The sequence below is a fragment of the Poecilia formosa genome, unplaced genomic scaffold, assembly GCF_000485575.1.
Source record: "Poecilia formosa unplaced genomic scaffold, Poecilia_formosa-5.1.2 Scaffold424, whole genome shotgun sequence".
Classification (NCBI taxonomy): domain Eukaryota; kingdom Metazoa; phylum Chordata; class Actinopteri; order Cyprinodontiformes; family Poeciliidae; genus Poecilia; species Poecilia formosa.
The window spans coordinates 8,623-15,364 of record NW_006800363.1 but is presented as its reverse complement, the minus strand read 5'-3'; the positions used below and the strand labels follow the sequence as shown (position 1 = coordinate 15,364).

The 6,742-nt window shown below is 38.5% G+C and overlaps 1 long non-coding RNA gene across 1 annotated transcript in view; it reads right to left on the bottom strand.

Annotated features, from left to right (window-relative positions):
• The window catches only part of LOC107833668 (uncharacterized), a 16,359-nt gene extending 13,008 nt beyond the window's left edge, over nucleotides 1-3,351 (bottom strand). The window contains exon 1 of the long non-coding RNA XR_001659437.1: nucleotides 3,262-3,351. This is a non-coding gene — a long non-coding RNA (uncharacterized LOC107833668). The remainder of the gene's footprint in view (nucleotides 1-3,261) is intronic.
• Between the last annotated feature and the right edge of the window lie 3,391 nt (nucleotides 3,352-6,742).

The following is a 6,742-nucleotide window of genomic DNA, read 5'->3' as shown; positions in this document are numbered from 1 at the left end:
GTCTCTTTGTGACTCTTTTTTCAGGATGCCTTCAAGTGCCTCTGGGAAAGTTCCCTCGAGTCCACTAGCCCTGGATTACTCTTTTTGAGATGCTGTGAGTTTTACTCATTGGAAGCCCGAGTATCACTACCATCTGCTCTGTGAACCATCTGCTCTGTGAACTTACCTCCAACAAGTCTCTGGCTGGAAGTCGGCATCGCTGTTCCTCTGTGCCCTCACTCTGACTTACCTGTCCGCCCTCCAACGCCACGCCCGTCCTCGGCCTACCAAGGCTCTCATCACAATCTCCACAACTTGGTACCAATTCCCCTCTGCTGATCCAAAACCTTCAACGACAAGTAAGCCATTAAACAATATTTCCAGGTGTTCATAGTTTCCCACCGTCATTGAACTCACCATCTCCCTTTTTGTGTGCAGACGCTCCGGAGTTCCTGGTCGCAGTCATCCTTTCTGTTGCTCTGTCAAGTCACTTGTAAATATTGTAAATAAACTAATTGCATTTACTTATCCTCTCCGTGAGTTTCTGCATGTGGGCTCGAAACATTAAACCCAACATGACAGCACCATGTACACAAGAAACACTGATCATAAACATGAAGATGTGGTAACAAGCAGCTCACATTTTTACTGTATTGTTTTTGCATTGGAAATAAATGTTTCTCAAATAAGACCCAGATAGGATAATACTAAATTTAGCATTAATGAACAATACCTGTGTATGATATTGCATAGACTTAAATTTATGAGAGTTATCAAAACATTTTAAGATATATTTTTGCTAAATATTTTGGTCCATATTAGCATAATTTAGGAAAATATATTTATTACATTTCCAGATCCCATATCAGTCAAAGGCTGGATCAAAAACTAGTGTCTTCTGGTAAACAGAAGCCTAGCTTTTTCTATAAACATTTATTACACTCTGCTTTTGACAAATCTGACCATGCAAGACTGAAGAGACTAATGGGATTGCACCATATGGACCTGCATATTGTGCACATTAATCTTGAGTCCTTTTTTCTGTTTGTTTTTTACAGAATGTATTGATTTTCTCACACAACAAAATCTCCCCTAAGCTTTCCAACCTTTTCTATCCACCAGACAAACAAGGAAAGAGTGAAAAGGAGCAATGGAAAACATTTCGGTTTGTTGTTTTCCTCCAGCCCTGGAGGCTTGCCTGGTTTAAAGGGAGGCTGGGCTGTCTCAGACCTTTCTGGAGAAAAGGTAATGTCGAAGGTAGCATTATCGGCCCCTGCAGGCTCCAGACTGACAACAGACAGCTGAATCCAGTGCTTAAGTAAAACACTGATGTCTAATAGTAACTGGCTGTAAACATCAACCATCCTACTTGTCTGACACTTTCTGAGCTAGAAGAACAACACGCTAGGGGCTACAGGAGTTTGATGTGAGGAAGAGAGTGGTTCAAAGGCAGAACGTTCTACTGATTCACCTCTGAGACCAGAATCAGGGAGAGAAAAAGCAGACTCACTGACGATCAATCATGCCTTGTATATAAGTCTTTTTTTTCAGTATAAAGTGGGAGAAATGAATATTTTGATCGAGGGTAAGAGAAGAAATCCCACTTTTCTCCCCTGTCTGTGATCCTTCTTATGGGCTGTCTGAAATAGAAATGAGCTAAAGCAACATGCTGAAACAGACTTTAGCCGAACTGAACAGCAGCTGCTTTAGCTGTTGTGGTGCTTGGCCAGTTGCTTGAAAAATGCATCTAAAATGAATCCACACAGATTCCAGTTTATTCATGCCAGGGCCATCTAAAGTTCTGCAGTAAAACCTAGAAATATATCAATCTTCTTAAGATACAACCAGAGCTAGCTCACTCCTAATTGGTATAAAAGCAGTAATAGGGACATGCTTAGATTTAGGATTTGAGTTTTTGTAAAAATGTTTTCATATCTATGTTTATGCAAATGTCTGTGACTGCTTGAACTATTAGGCTGTATGGTCTGAGTGCCATTAGTTTCAAAGGTGATGAGGAATAAACATCCAATATAGAACAAAAAAAAACTTATTACATTGTAGCAGTATAAATACGTTCTTACTGTGTATTTCTAATATAGTATCAGATGGTGTTATTAGAACAACATGTTTGGTCACATCCTTTAGATTTCATTGCAAAATGAGCCCAAATGTGGGGGAGGGTCTGAACATCCCCTGCTGCCTCCTCTTGTTGTGTGACGTTGCAGGGGAGTGATGGCTGGTAATGGCTGCAGCACCTGCTTCCCTCCTCACACACAGATTAATCTGAGAAGGGAGGCCTCCTCTGATAACACATAACAACTGATGATCATTTCAGACTGCTTGTCAAAACAATGGGAGGTATATATATAAACATGGGCAGACACACACAACCTTCCCATTAGTACAGTCTTTTTTCTTTAAATAATACTAATGATGTTTAGGAGGAAGTCAAGTGACAGATGTAGCATGCAGTAGAGATTGGTTTGGTGTTTGTTAACTATCAGAGCACTGCGATTTCTTTGGGAGCTTGATTAAACAGGATACACACCCTGGAAATGTTGTCAGTTCTTCACACCTATCATATTATACCATGTGAGTGATATATAATATGGATCTGTCTTATGAAGCTAGCTACTGAGGTTTCAGTTAGGACCAACATGCGACATCCACATGTGAGGAATCAAACACAGGGAGAGGTGGTGCACACCAGCATAACCTATAAAAAAACATCCACAGTTGACAGCAGTATTAAACTCAATTGCAACATAAAACATCAAGAAATACATAATTGGCAATTACTATAGATTTAATGAAATAAAAACATGCTTTATTAATCTAAAAAGAAGAAACTATTCATTTAGAATTTTAAGTATTCAGGAATAAGATTCAGTCAGTAAATAGATGCAGTTTCTCCATCAGAGTTGTCAGCAGCTCCTACCTCATAATTTACAGCTAATGAGTTCATCATGTGCAGAGTTCAGTGGTGATGTAGGACATAGTTACTTTACATTTTTGCTCAGACTGTAGTGTTTTACAGAACACTGTCATGATTACTACCGTCATTTATGATCAAGTCCAGTAAAACTGAACTTTAACACAGAAGGCAGCAGAGTTCTATTTCTGTTACAATTATAGTAAAAACACAACAGTGTAATGAAGTATGGATTTCCACAGCAGGAATTCCTAAAAAGTACAAAGCTTGTAAAAAAGTTTGTTTTAGAAGAAGCTACAAATTCTGCTTTGTCTGTGTTTGTGTCGATGATGTTGATAAGGAATGACAACCTTTCTCTCTTGCTCTCGGTGAAGGTGGACACTTTTATCCTCTGCTCCCTCCCTGCCCTGCCTGCTCTGTTTTTGTCCTGTCTTTTTATATTTTTGGAGCCTTTCTTTGCACATCATCCAAATCTACAAATTATGGATCTGGTCAACCGATCTCTCAATGCAATTGATCAAATTTTCGACGAGAAGTCTGGGCATAGGAGAGCCCTCTTGTCCTGCAGGGACACACCCAGCGGGATTCACCCTGGATTTATTCATGATAACAGGATTTCTGCTGTTTGGAGCTTGTGGATTCCTGGATTATCAACAAATTTGTGACGGATTTGGCCGAACTAGCGAACACTCAGATTTTTGGTGTGAACAGAGACGAGGACTCTACAATTCACTAACGAGTTGGAATCAATCTTGGAGAAGTTTGGTTTAGTGGAACGACCAAACTAATTTGGATGATTGGGAACTGAGATGTATCGGAGAGACTTTAGGGAAGATTGAAATTCATAATCTTCCCGACCTAAGACATTCTGTTTATGAATTGGCTTTCCCTGTGTGGCCTTGGAAGGGCTGCATATTTCTAATCTCCTTGAAGATATATAAACACAACCCTCCTTCCCTCCTCACCCCCTCCTGTATCCATGGAGTTGAGAAGTTGAATGCTCCAAAGGACATCATGCCTTGATAACAACACCTCTATCGGACTTTGCCAGGAGGCTCAGTAACGTGGTTTCATGGCCCTGTGACGTCACCGCCTTCACTCATGTCTTTGTTTTGCCGTTTGTTTTGTCTGAATGTTGCCTTCTGCCCTAATGTGTCCTTTCCTCTTTTTTGTTTTAGAAACTGTGGAGTACTCCCTATTTAACCCAGAAAATGAATATTTTAGTTTTCTAGTAATATCAGAAATTGTGGAAAACGCACTATTTAGATCAATATTATACAGCCCAGAAATGGAATCAGAATTAGAATTAGAATAACTACGAACTTAGAATCCAGAAATATTTAACAGGAACAGTCACTACTTAGTTTATATGACTTTTAACCCAGAAAAGGATTTAGAACAAACTTAGAATTGTGGAGTACTCACTTTAACCCAGAAAAGGAATTAGATCAGTCACTCTTTAGCTTATCTTATCAGAAACTGTAGAGTACTCACTATTTAGAAATGGAATTAGATACTTAACAACCCTGAACAGGAGCACTTCATACTTTAGAACATTAGATTTGTTTTCTTTCCTCTTTTTTCTTTCCTTTGGTTTGTTATTTTGTTTGCATTTCCTTTTAACTCATGTAAAGCACTTTGAATTGCCTTGTTGCTGAAAATGTGCTGAAAATGTGCTATATATATAATATTACCTTACCTTACCTTGACAACAAAACTCCACAGCAATGCCTCTTCCTCCTTCGTGGAGGCCTGCAGGCATTTCTGGAGTCTGTAAAGTGCTGGAGTGAGGTGGAAGTTTTCCTTCCAGTACACCAACAACCTCAGACCTCATCCTGATTTGTTCCTTTTTCTTTAGCAGTTGAATAGTAAAACTATTAGTGAGTTTCTTCTTCTATATTTACAGGATAACTTCTACTTTCAGTATCTGACTGTTAATCAGTATCACTGAGTGGTTTTCACTCTGTCCGTCTCTGTTGTGTCATTGGGCAGGGCACTTCACCTGCCTTGGCTGGTCAGAGGGTGGAGGTGATCAGAGGGCTGATGGCGTCGGTGTGTGGCAACTTCATCTCTGTCAGATTGCCCCATGGCAGCTGAGGCTACTATCCTGTAGCTTTGAATGTGTGCGTCAGTAGAAATGACAGATTTTATTATAACGTATCCAGAAAAGCTCTACATATGTCAGGTACCATTTCATTTGATCTCATTTTGTACAAAAGAACAATGAGAGACAAAATAAAAACATTGCAATGGACATTGTCAGGGTCTTGAGTTATTGATTTGATTATTGATACCAGTTTCATTATTATTCTGTATTCCTGAGTTTCTTATTTTGATTAGATTCTGTTTTACTTTCGTTCAGTCCTTAGTTTTTCCAGTTTGTGTTTATTCCTTGTGTCTAGTTCTTTGCTTTTCTTTAGTTTGTGTACTTTATCTCCTCTCACACCTGCAATCAGCTACTAATCAGTCACCAGCAATCAACTTTGTCTGTATATAAGTTTTTCTTTTTCATTCTCTCACCACTGAATGCTTATGTCAACCTCTGAATCAACCCTTGCTCTGACTTGTGTTTTCCTGATTCCATGAGTTTTACAGTGTTTTTCGGACTTCCATTAAACAAGAATGATTCTTCCATATTGCTGTGTGTGTCCCGATCTGCCTCTCACCTCACAAAACACGGCATCACATCTGTGGAAAAATGTAATAACTGATTATTACAGACAAACTTGAGATATTTTACAAAGAAAAATGGGCAAAATTTAGTGTCTGGGTGTGTGAAGCTGGTAAAAACATAACTTGAAAGATTACCACTGTAATTGCAAAAGTTCATAGCAGTATGCTATTATTATGCTATTGTGTTATTCTAAAACAATCACACTAAGATATGAGGTATGGATATGACGACATGTGGAAATGTTGATGAATATTGTAAAGTACTGTTGCCTAAACTGAAGCACTAGGCAGTAACGGTAATTTATCCTTCCACTTTTATTCTTTATTGTTTGCTTCTAATGAAGGCATGTACATAGTGCTGAATCAATATGTGATGTAATAATAGGGCATCACATTTTTTCTTCTAGATGAAAAATGGCCAATGTTGATGGTTTCATTTGATGCAGTATTGCAGTAATAAGTGTGCTCAGAGCTCAGTGTTTCCTGAGTTGTCTGCCTTGTTGCTATTGCCAGAAATGTCACCACTCCTGAGGAACAGTTGGATGATCAATAGAGTATTTTTGGTGTTTACATAGTTGAAGGAAAAAAAAAAAAAAACGCTTTTCAGGCATAGCCAGTTTAACCAGTTTAACACAAGGGATGTTTCAAATGATATTCTTTTTGCATCTGTGTTTTGCTGAAATAAATGTCAATTAGAATCTGAGAGTTCCAGACTGGAAAGAAACTGAGAGCAGCTGCCCACGCTGCTCATGTTGTAATTAAAGAAGATGTGAAAGGAGAGGAACAGCTGTGTGTGTGTGTGTGTGTGTGTGTGTGTGAGAGAGAGAGCATGTGTGTGTGTCTGTCTCTATATAAGTGGGAAAAAATTATTCTATGGCATTTTGCATCTGCTTGTGCATTGCTCCAGTTAAACAAAACCATCCCAGCATCTGTCCTGTAGAGTAAAACTCTCTTCGCTTCTCTAAATGCTTAGTGCAAAACTTATTAGTAATGTCTAACCACACAGTTTGTTCCTGATAAAATTATTTTCACATTTTCATAATTTACATGAGTCAATTTCATGCAAGATGATGTAAAATTCCCTCTCAGAAAAAAATATGTCTTTTACATCATATATATTTTAAAGTTTTGCTAATTCTTTAGACTACTTGTCTAAAA